Source organism: Poecilia mexicana, unplaced genomic scaffold (genome assembly GCF_051168715.1).
Source record: "Poecilia mexicana isolate PSO_F unplaced genomic scaffold, ASM5116871v1 scaffold_3, whole genome shotgun sequence".
NCBI classification, from domain to species: domain Eukaryota; kingdom Metazoa; phylum Chordata; class Actinopteri; order Cyprinodontiformes; family Poeciliidae; genus Poecilia; species Poecilia mexicana.
This window is the reverse complement of record NW_028263372.1, coordinates 3,506,739-3,518,974: the sequence shown is the minus strand read 5'-3', so window position 1 is coordinate 3,518,974 and position 12,236 is coordinate 3,506,739. Positions and strand designations below refer to the sequence as shown.

General features: G+C 38.1%; 2 long non-coding RNA genes across 2 annotated transcripts; one reads left to right on the top strand and one right to left on the bottom strand.

Moving 5' to 3' along the window:
- The first annotated feature begins 29 nt into the window (after nt 1-29).
- LOC148160108 (uncharacterized) lies at nt 30-893 on the top strand. Its single transcript, XR_015762461.1, has 2 exons — nt 30-247; nt 564-893. It is a non-coding gene; the product is annotated as an uncharacterized LOC148160108 (long non-coding RNA).
- Nucleotides 894-2,049: 1,156 nt separating this feature from the next.
- On the bottom strand, nt 2,050-3,360 carry LOC148160107 (uncharacterized). The gene is made up of 2 exons (XR_015762460.1): nt 3,137-3,360; nt 2,050-2,348 (listed from the first exon to the last, which is right to left on the bottom strand). It is a non-coding gene; the product is annotated as an uncharacterized LOC148160107 (long non-coding RNA).
- Nucleotides 3,361-12,236: the final 8,876 nt, after the last annotated feature.

Below are 12,236 nucleotides of genomic sequence, written 5' to 3'. Positions count from 1 at the left end.
ATGTATGCCGCCGGATTTCCCGCGCAGATCCAGCACTGCTAGATAAAAGGACATACCTTCATAGACATAATATAAGAGTAGACCCCGCATTGGCTTCTCTGGCGCAGGAAATACGGTGGCCATCTTGGAGCGGTCGTCCTCCTACTTTGCACAACCAAAACAGCATAAGATGCCTCAGCACTGCGGGATATTGTTGTTCGGATCGACGGACTATTGATATGAGGGCTCAACAGACAACATTTCGAAAGTAAGATGGACATATTATTGTGCATTTTTTGTGATTAGATTAGATTAGATTGTGCATTTTTTGTGATTCACTGAATTTATGTCCACCGGCGAGATACCAGCTAATATTAGCTATAGTGCTTGGTGTAAAACAGGTGTTACGTGACGTAACACCTGTTACCGGGTTGGCGTAACACACACACACACACACACACATATATATTACGCCATATTCACTAGCAAAGTTTATACAGCTGGTAAAGACTATTATTTATATGTAATTCTTTCACTCTGTCAAACGTAAGATACATCCCAAATCTTCCGTTTTTGTTTTGAAGGTTTCATAAAGACACGATGTGAGGAAGAAGTGGGAAATATCTTTAAAGAGAGACGGATTCACTGCAGCACGGATGAATCTCGCATCGGATTTTGGACTCAATCTCAGCTGCTGAATCACTGAAGCTAGAATTCGTCGGCTGGAAAACAGCCGATGAATAATTAGATACATGTTTATATAAACATGTATGTAATATATATTATTCAGTATTAATCATTATTTATTTGTGTCATTATTAATAATTATTTATTTGGTTTGTATATTTATATAAATATGTATTGATATTACTAAATAATTAAATAAATTATCAACGGCTGTGTGCTTTGTAAAATGCTCATCATACATCAATATTACATCAATATCAGGATATTTTATTCCTATTGTATTGTTTTCCCCACTCCGCATATTTAAATATCCTGAACTATGTATCAATACAATTAAAAAAAACTTTAAAATACAATTGTTTATAAATGTAGCTTTGATAACTGTTTGAATAAGGTTTTAAGTAACAAAAATGTGTATTATGATCGATTTAATGCGCTGATATGTTATTGTGTCTGCCAGACATATAACGCTGAGTGGAGCGGTCGACCGCTCCAAGATGGCCGCCCTAAATCCCGTCATCTACAAAAGGCGAGAGCGGTTCTTGAGGCATCTATTCTTATATTATGTCTATGCTCACCGTGGCACGGCAACATTTCTTAAGAGCAATTTTTCAAGGGTCGGCAACGTTACAGTAATATGTAACGTAAAGTGTGGTTTAAAAAGTTTTTAACCTGTTCAAACTCCAGGATCAAAAATTACTATAGGTGGCAACCCAGATAGCACAGAATGATTGAAACAACATTGAATCAATGTCAGCCAGAAACATTGAATCAACGTTGAACGCTGACATTGAAACAACATTGAAAGTGGTCGGTGACTTGTATGTTGAATCAACGTTAGGGTTTCAACCATAACTGACATTATATCAATGTTGATTCAACCATCATCTGTATGTCAACTTGTATGCATATTTGTGTTGATAGTACATTGAATCAGTTATGAATCAATGTTGATTCTACATTATATCAATGTTGAGTCAACCATCATCTGAACGTGGATCTGCATCCGGATTTCGGTTGATTCTACATTGAATCAATGTTGATTCAACACTCATTTGACTGTGGATCTGCATGCATATTTGTGTTGATTCTACATTGAATAAGTTAGGAATCAATGGTGATTCAACCATCATCTGAACGTGGATCTGCATGCATATTTGTGTTGATTCTACATTGAATCAATGTTGATTCAACACTCATTTGACTGTGGATGTACATACAGATTTGGGTTGTTTTTATATTGAATGAAAGCTAAGGATTTATGTACATTTTACGTCTGATAGGTCTACATCATAACATGCCACTAAAAGTTTCTTCACTGGTGTTAAACACTGTATTATTGGCAGATGATGCGTAAACTGTGTACAAAAATGACAACATGGGTTTGATTTAACATTTTATTTAAGAAAAGAGGGACAGATCTTTAAACATATTTGATTCCTTTTTGACTGTCAAAACAACAGTATGTTGTCCACAGAAGAACAGAGTCCATGAAGTTAAGCTTTGTACTGTATGAAGTAGGGAAACAGTACAAGTTGTGGTAACCCCAGTTTGACTCTGGTTGGCGTCACTTTGATTCCTTGTGATGTCTTCCTCTCATTCTGGCGCATAATGAAGCCACTTCTTGACAATTTTGCTGCAGTCCTCAAGAGTCAGCTTTCGGTCAAACTGCAGAGCAACAGCTGAAAAAAATAAAAGTGAGGAAGGTGCCAGTTAGAAATATGATAAACATTTGAAATGTTCTGAAACACAATGAAATATTAAACACTGTACTGGTTACAGGTCTGAGAACAAATACAAACCATATAGTTCCCCATGTACACTCACTGTTAAATTAATATCTTAATCTTTCATTAATATTTATCTTAATGTTTACATATACAACTGCATTTACCCATCAAGCTGCAGTATAGTGTAGGATTTATGATATTGATATTAAATCAATATTTAAAATAAAGGGCTGTTTATCAGAAAACCTAACAATAAAACTCAGGGAGGATCAGGTTTATTTAACACACCAGAGACAAATAAATCAAACAAAAGGTGATTTATAGTGTAGTTGGAAAAATTATAATTAATACACAATAAACTTCCATCAAATAGCTGGTTCAATCTTCCATCCATCCATCCATCCATCCATTTTCCTTCACCCTTGTCCCTCAGTGGGGTCGGGAGGAGTGCTGGTGCCTATCTCCAGCTCACGTTCCGGGCGAGAGGCGGGGTACACCCTGGACAGGTCGCCAGTCTGTCGCAGGGTTCAATCTTCCATCAACTACAAATATTTCCAAATAAGTTGATTAAATTCCTTAAAAAGTGTCTATATGCTAATAAAGATCCCACACAAGTAACAATAGTCCAGTTCAATTTAACCAGTTACCAATCCAAGGATCAACAGACTGAATCAGTCATTAGCAGGTTTAGTTCAGTGTTTCACCTGCCTTACATGTTAAGTGTTTCCCTTCTGCCTCACCTGGATTGAATCTGTGGATGATTAACAACCTTCTGCACTTCTTGATGGCTGCAGACGGTCATGTAATCATCCAACTCAGCTGTTCTGGTACAGAGGCTCATTTAAGCACGTCCCTAAGCATATCATAATAAAAAGTTAAAAACAAGTGATTACTATCACAACAATTTAAAGCCCACCTGGACCAGCCAGCCTTACACTTCCTTGTCCACCACATGTTCTCCCAGACCAAACAATAGGCCCCACCCTATTTAAAAACTCAAATCCTACAAAATCTCGCAGGATTTCATACTTAGGCCTGGAGTGGTGGGTAGGATGAAAATAATACAAAAGGAGACATGACCTCAATTATTAAAAATATCCGTTTTGCCCCAAAATAACCAGGATTACTATGGGCACAAAACAATGCCCTTATTTTTCAATAAACACATTTAAGATCAAAGTAATATTGAAAAACTTACCATAAAAGTGCTCAGAGGAGAATTCAATTCAGAAGCCGGTAGCAAACAAGCCAGCAGCAAAGTGGCTTTTTGGTTGGGACAAACCACAAGTGTAAAATTGGGGAGGTGGACTGTACAACTCCTAGTAGAGACTTGTAGATGTTTTTGTGTCAACACATTATGCACAGTCAGTAATAATATTTACAGACAAGTAAGAAAATGTACAGAAAGGAATCACAACCCACTGTTCTCAACATGTAGTGCTTAATTTGAAACATGATTAACCCCCACCTAGTAATAAAATGTTCTGACCCAGAGCTCAAGGAGGGGGAGGGAAGAAGGAATGAGAGGGGGTAAAGAGGAGAAGGTTGGGAGGAGCGGCTGGGTGGGGGAGGCTTGGGAGGGAGTAGGGGGAGATGAGGAGGTGATGAGGGCTGCAACAAACTGCCCAGATTGCACACAACGGTAAATAAACGTTGAATTATAGTCAGAATGGTTGATTTTTGGTTGAGGTCAACAACTGACGGTTGATCAACCATCAAACAACCATCCACCTCCAGCCAAGTAACCAATGTTGAAACTGTGTCATTGAGTCAATGATGTTTTGTGGTTGAAATCTAATGAATGAAATGCTAATGTCTGATCAACGACTGATCAATGTTGAATCAATGTTGAATCAATGTCAGCTCTTTTGCCACACCCCTTCCCCTCCTCTCCTCCTCATCAGAGCTCTGGGTCAGAGCATTTTATTAGTGAGTGGGGGGTATTACATTCTAAATTAACCTTTGTAAAGGATAGTGGGTGAAGATTCATTTCTGTACATTTTCTTTCTTTTTCATAAAAAAGTCCTACTGACCATTTGAGTGTGATATATTGACACAAAAACATCTACAACTTACTACAAGGAGTGGAGCGGTCCACCCCCACCATTTACATGAGTGGGATGTCCCAAACACACAGCCACTTCGCTGTTGGCTTGTTGGCAAAAGATGTTAATTCAATGTTGAATTGCCATCATGTGCAATCTGGGCAGGCGCAGAGCTATGGGGGGTGGTGGGGTTAAATATCTGATTATAGACTGAGAAAGTCTACCACCTGTTGAGAAAGGTCTATTTAATGTTAAAGTTACTTTCCCTCAATGGAATATATACTAGTCAGTCCCAGTGACCGTTTCACTCACGGTTTAGCCGATGTGTTTCCTGGGTAAAGATCAACCAAAAAACGCAGACCAACCTCCCCGCCCCTCGCTCAACAGTTTCTGGTAGCGCAGGCGATAAACGTCAGGGGCCTGGTGATTCGTTAGGGGTCCGGTAATTAGCCCCGCCCCCCGGCCCAACGCTGACTTGTTCCGCTAGTGAATCTGGGTACAGAACGGAATCACAACTCAGTGTTGTCAACACATAGTGCTTAAGTTAAAACGTGATTAACCCTCACCTAAAAGGGGTTGTGCTGTGGTGGCGCAGGGGTTAAGCACAAACCACAATCAAGGACTCAGTCCTCAACACAGCTGTCACAGGTTCAATTCCTGACCTTGGCAACCTTTGCTGCATTACCCACCTTCCTGTCAATTAACTATCAAATAAAGGCCACTAGCCAAAACAATCTTTTAAAATGTGAAAAATGAAAAACCCTCACTTAAAATTAAAGTTGTTTCACCCGATTGAGGGGTAGATGGGCCCAGGTGGGGGGAAAGAGGTGTGTGTGTGTTTTTGGTGGGTGGAGGGAAGGGGGTTGGGCGTTTGAATGGCAGGCGGTGGTGAGGGGTGCAAAAAACACCTGAACACTTTGATTACTAGTTTTTCCCCAAACCTTATCCTCAAGGCAAACTGACCTGCATGCTTTCAGTTCAGCAAAACCTTGTTAATCAAATGTTAATTAAAATCATGTGTGCTGAATTAGGGAAATGGCTAAAACTTGCAGGGCAGTGTGCCTGGTGCCAGTGCTGAAAAACACTGGATTCGATGTGGCATTTCAATCAATGAATGTTAATTGGCTAGAATTGAATGGTTGTTTGATGGTTGATCCAGCTTCTGTCGTTGACCTGAACCATACATGCAGCCTTTGTGATCATAATTCAACATTGAATTAACATTGTGTGCTATCTGGGTAGTTCTTCCCCAAACCTTGACGTCAATCAAACTGACCTGCGCTTTTTCAGTTCAGCAAAACCCCATTAATCAGACGTCAATTAATATCATGTGTGTTGAATTAGGGAAATGCCTAAAACTTGTAGGGCCTGGAGGACCAGTGCTGAAACACACTGGATTCGACGTTGGCATTTCATTTATTTGATGTCAACCACAAAACAACATTGATTCAATGACACAGTTTCAACATTAGTTAATTGGCTAGAATTGAATGGTTGTTTTATAGTTGATCCACCATCAGTTGTCGACCTCAACCAAACATGCAACCTTTGTGATGATAATTCAACATTGAATTAACTTATTTTCCAACAAGCCAACAGCGAAGTGGCTGTGTGTTTGGGACATCCCACTCATGTAAACGGTGGGGGTGGACCCCTCCACTCCTTGTAGTAAGTTGTAGATGTTTTTGTGTCAATATATCACACACACACAGTCAGTGAGAATTGTTATGAACAAGTAAGAAAATGTACAGAAAGGAATCAGCACCCACTATCCTCTACAGTGCTTAATTTAAATGTGATAACCCCCGCTCAGTAATAAAATGCTCTGACCCAGAGCGCTGATGAGGAGGAGAGGAGGGGAAGGGGTGCGGCAATACATCTGACATTGATTCAATATTGATCAGATGTTGATCAGACATCAGCATTTCAGTCATTAGATTTCAACCACAAAACAACATTGATTCAATGACACAGTTTTAACATTGGTTACTTGGCTAGAGGTGGATGGTTGTTTGATGGTTGATCCACCATCATTTGTCGTCTTCAACCAAAAATCAACCATTAATCAGACTTCGGCATTTCAGTGATCAGATTTCAACCACAAAACAACGTTGATTCAATGTCACAGTTTCAACACTGGTTACTTGGCTAGAGGTGGATGGTTGTTTGATGGTTGATCCACCATCATTTGTCGTCTTCAACCAAAAATCAACCATTAATCAGACTTCGGCATTTCAGTGATCAGATTTCAACCACAAAACAACGTTGATTCAATGTCACAGTTTCAACGGTTTGATTGGATGGTTGTTTGATGGTTGATCCACCGTCCTTTGTCGACTTCAACCAAAAATCAACGATTCTAACTATTTTTCAACGTTGATTTAACATCATGTGCTATCTGGGAATACACATCAAGTGTGTATTTCTCAGTAAACAAACTGTTGAGACTCATGTCAAAATAAAATTAAAATTTAGCTTAGAATTGAGTTTGCTTCAGTGTCACATAACTAATTTCTTTCTGCTACATCTGTACAAAACATTTAAGGCTCTAAATAAAAACAAGTTTTAATAAAATTCTTCATAAATATTGATTTATTGTAGCAGCTCGCAATACAAGTTATGTATTATTTAAATTATAACTTGTTAAGTTGCTTTATTTTTAAACCTTTTTTAGTTTTGCCATGTCCAGGTTGACTGACAACCAATAATAGAAATAATGAATATTATCATAACTTAAACTTATTGGTCAAAGCACCAGGGTTTTTATGGTAAAAATGTAAAAGATTTTATTACGCAATTTTTAAAGGCTGTGTGTTGAAGATTGTAAGAAAAAAACATGCTTTCTGTTTTTCTATCTACCGTCAGCTTCTCTCTGCTCCAACATGCTGAGCCATTAATGCTCGGCCCCTCCCTCTCGCTTCAAACTGTTTTTATTAACATAGGAGTTAGTGAGCTAAATAAGATTCAAATATTACATTTGACAAAAAAGCTTAAATCTATGAATGCAAAAAAAAAAAAAAAGTTGCTCTGTTCCCTAATATGTCCTTTACTCTTTTTATTTCATTTTGTTAGAAACTGTGGAGTACGGTACTCACTTTTCACCCAGAAAAGGGAATTAGAACAAACTTGGAATCCAGAGACTCTAATTTATTAGCCACTCTTTAGCTTATTTTGTTAAAAACTGTAGAGTACTCACTATTTTATGGAGTGAAAATAGTCTCAAAATATCTGTGTGTGATATTTGCACAAAAAGATTTGTGCGTGCATAAAAAGATTTGTGTGTGTGTAAAAAGATTTGTGCGTGCGGGAAAGTATCTCTGTGTGTGTAAAAATATGTGTTCGTGTGTAATTTCACTCCATAATATTTAGACCAATATCGTCACCTTCTTAAAATAATTGCCTAAGTCATTTTTTTTCAAAAATGATTTTTTTTGCCTAAATCATCTCTGGCCACCTGGTAAAATTGCCTACATCCTCAATTAAACAGATCATGCCGTTCTACCCCTTTTGTATAATTGCCTATATCAAGAGTGTGACTTAGGCAGTTTTATTTTGCTTAAGTCACTTAGGCAATTTTAGAAGTTTTTCAAGATGGCGGCTGATTCAAGGAGACGAAAATTCTACACAGCTGCTGATGCTATTTCCAAGATTCAGGACTCTTCCCATGTTGGTAAGTGAAGATGTTTACTATAATATACACTAGGCTATCAAAATTGCATAAGATCTTTTGTGAAAATTTTAGTTTAGGAAGCTAGCTAAAAATGCTCTGTGATAGACTGGCGGCCTGTCCAGGGTGTGCCCTGCCTTTGCCCGAAGCCAGCTGGGATTGCCTCCAGCATTAACCATGACCCTCCAGAGTCATCTAACTAAGAAAGTTTTCAATACTGTAATGTAATCTACAGTCTAGAAAAAATTCACAAAAGACCCTCTTTACTTTATTGATTTTAACTAATGAAAATTTCAGTTGAACATAAGTAATCGTAAATGATTTGACTGGTGTTATAGTGTGCCTGTGTTGCTGTATCTAGAGGCAACTTGCAAACCATTTTGGGAATCCACGATGTATCTTAATACAATTGACCTCAAAGGCAATTCATGTTTGTCAGAATAATCACACATTTTTGAAAGGTTTGAATATATTTTTTTTCATTTTGGTAGGAGATGCACTTGATATTGATGACACCAGTCTGTCCTCATCTACTTAGAATGACAATGAGACCATCAATAAAGAGATGATGCAGTATGTTGATAATGATGCACCATCTGCTCCCATGGATAAAGTTAAAGATGCCAAGCAGACACATCCACACCAAGAAGAGGCGATATCAAATGATGATGGCGATGATGGTGATGATGTCATTCAAGATCCGGACTATACCCCAACTTGTGATGAGTCATCTTCTCCTGAAGATGAAAACAGCCTATCTATGGTGGCAACAACTTTAGAACAGCAGGATGAGGATGTTGAATTAAAAGATGCAGGCAAAAAGAAAATGAATCCAAGTAGAAACGTCTAAAAGGAATGTCATACAAGAGCAAAAGTGGCAAAGAAATAAGTGCAAAGACTATGGGTCCTCCCTGCAACTCCAAGTTCTGTCAGCGAGTCTTAACTCAAGACTGCCAAGTCCTTACAGAAAAGCAGCGGCAGTGGGTATTTGACAAGACTTCGGCAATGAACACCTGGGAAGAACGTTGGCTATATGTCACCACTTTGGTCACAAAGACTAGCATAAAGCAAAAAATAGTTACTGAGGGATCCGATGCAATTCATCATTTACCTACCAACTGAAGCTTGAAGATGGAACAAGTGTTAAAGTGTGCAAGGCACTTTTTTCTTCTACAATTGGTCTCCCTGAAAGAACCATCACAAAATGGCTGGATGACCCTATCAACCCTGAAAAACAAGCAGAAGTGCCATCAAAATCTGGACCCAAAAGTGGCAGGCATACAAAGGTTGAAACTGATGTCAAGGATTTCCTTAAGAACTGGTTGAGGGACCTGCCCAGTGTTGACTCACACTACTGCAGAAGCACAGCTACCTACAAAGACAAGAAGTTCCTTTACCAAGGCACAACCATCTCCCAACTACATCGTGAATATGGACAGGCAACTGCAACTGCTGGAGTGAGAGCTGTTGGAATCCAATATTTCACAGCTGTGTTCCATGAGGAGAACTACTCCGTATTTACTCCAAGAAAAGATCAGTGTGATGTTTGTGTTTCATTCAAACATGGAAATATCAGTAAGGCTGCATATAACACACATGTCACCAAGAAGGATGAAGCGAGGCAAGAGAAATCTAGGGACAAGGATTCTGCTGATGAAGAGAAGTCCGTTTGGACAATGGACTTGCAAGCTGTGCTACTGTGTCCAAAAACCCAAGCCAGCAGCCTGTATTACAAAACAAAACTGCAGGTCCACAACTTTACCCTTTTCAACTTGAGATCAAAGGAAGGCTACTGCTATGTTTGGGACGAATCAGAAGGTGACCTCTGTAGCGAGGTATTTGCACATCTTCAGTATCATTGTTTTGAAGGTGTGATCAAAGGCCTTCCAGACCTCAAGGAGCGACGGTTGCGGTTATCAGAATTGCAATACATGTGTAGCAAATGCATACTCTGAGCTTGCAAGGAAATATGGGGTGCTAATAACCCAGAAATATCTTCTTGCAGGTCATACACAAATGGAGTGTGGCAGTATGCATAGTACTATTGAACGAAAAATAGTTGCAGATATCTTCACCCCAAGAGACTATGTCGTTGTACTCCAGACTGCAAGAATCAGGCCATCACCTTACTATGTGAAAGTGCTCAAGCACGATGAGTTCCTGAAGCTGAATGGATCTTACTTCTTCAGCATCAGACCAGGCAAAAAAGCTGGAGACCCGACTGTGCATGACTTGCGGGGTCTTCAGTTTAGCAGTGAAGGCAAGGTCCATTTCAAGCTGTCCTTTTCAGAAGACTTCGTGTGGGAAGAACTGCCACAAAGAGTGCAGGTGCCAATGGGCCAATGGCATGGATAAGTTTGTTTCCATGTGCTCTGCCAATCAAAGAGAGAAAGTTCCAGGACCTCCAGTCAATGAAACCCATCATGCCTGTCGAGTGTCATCATTTCTTTGACAATTTGCCACACTAATAGGCATCAGACAAGAACCCATCAAAGAAGAGCTGGAACGAGAAGTGGAAAAAATGCACATGCCTCCTCAGCATTATGTTTTGTTAGTTTGTGCTGTAAAATTGCCTAGGTCACAAAGGCATGTTCAAAAATTTGCCTGTCATTTAATTCTGTCATGTTCCATGTTTGACTGACCTTGCTGTTTGTATGTCAAAAGACATCTGTTGTTACAACTTTTTTGATTAAAATTGTTCGTAAATCAGTGATTCTTGAGAATGGGGACAAAACAGGTCCTATGGATAAAGCACCAGATTTGAATAAAATATACACAAAATATATTTTTTCAAATATCTGACTAAACTAACCTGGGTCATGTGAGCACAACAATGTATATTTTTCTTGTGTTTGCTGAATATTTTTTTATTTTAAACGTTGTAGTCGGTTGATGATGCCTGTAAAATCCCTTGTCCAGGAGCAGAATTCAACACATTCTAATAGTTTAAAACAATTAAAGAAATACTAAAATTATATATTATGACAATTAAGTATAAGCAGTCATATAAATAATTATAAAAGTATCGATAAATTGAATTAAAAATCATTTTTAGATATTTTCCAACTCCGTTGAAATTTGTCCCTAGTTCTTGTCAACACCGTCAGACATGAAAAGAATGTAAAAAAAATCAGGCAATTATTGGGGGGCACCAGAACTTCTGAGGACCCCATGACGTTGTCTTTTCTCTTCCTTTTAAAGAGGGCTTGTTAGCTCTGGTTAGCTTATGTTATTCTTTAGTTTTTTCTTCTGTTTTACTCCTAAGTTGCTTTTCACAACTATGATGTGTCAACTCCATAACTGACAATTTTCAAAACTTTGATGAAATTTTGTGAAATAAAAGCTTAATTTTGGTATAATGTAAAGATTTCATGGACCTGACGAGCTACAATATGGCCTCTTTCAGAATAACATCATATAAATAGAGGTAGTTTGGCATTTCGTCAACTCCGTCAGAGTTTTTGTGATTCTTTCAGTGAAATTGTTATCAAATCTCACTTAAATGTGCAATTTATTGATTTTAATACATTTTACATAAATTGCATTACTTCACATGTATCAAGTTTTTAATTTTACTCACTAGTTTGTCACCACCTTCAGTTCTGTGTCAACTCCGTCAGATGGACTTTTTGTTGTTTTTTGTTTAAAATAATATTTATTTTGTTTCTTGAGAAGCATTTGTCTGTAAATGAGTAATTTTACAGACAAAAAGTCATTAAAAATTATTTTTTATTTATTTTTGTCAGATGGTGACCAACGTTCTAGGTCAGGTCGATTAAAAATGTAATTTTTTAAAAGAATGTTGCAACTGGGAGCCTGTACCTTAGCATCTTTACATTTCCTAAACATTATTTGTCATATTTGCATACATAAGATTTAGAAATAATTAAAAAAAAATATGGGAAAATTAAAACCCATTTTGTCCCTATTTTCAAGAATCACTGAAATATCATTTATTCAACAAATGGTTCAGTTTTTTGTGTTTCCTGAAGAATTGCAAAAAATGACTTAGGCAATTATTTTAAGGTGACGATATTCTACTTCTTAGATTAATTTTTAGATCATCATGCAGAGACTCCAGAGGATACTTACTATACTTATCTAGCAACCCTGAACAGGAGCACCTAG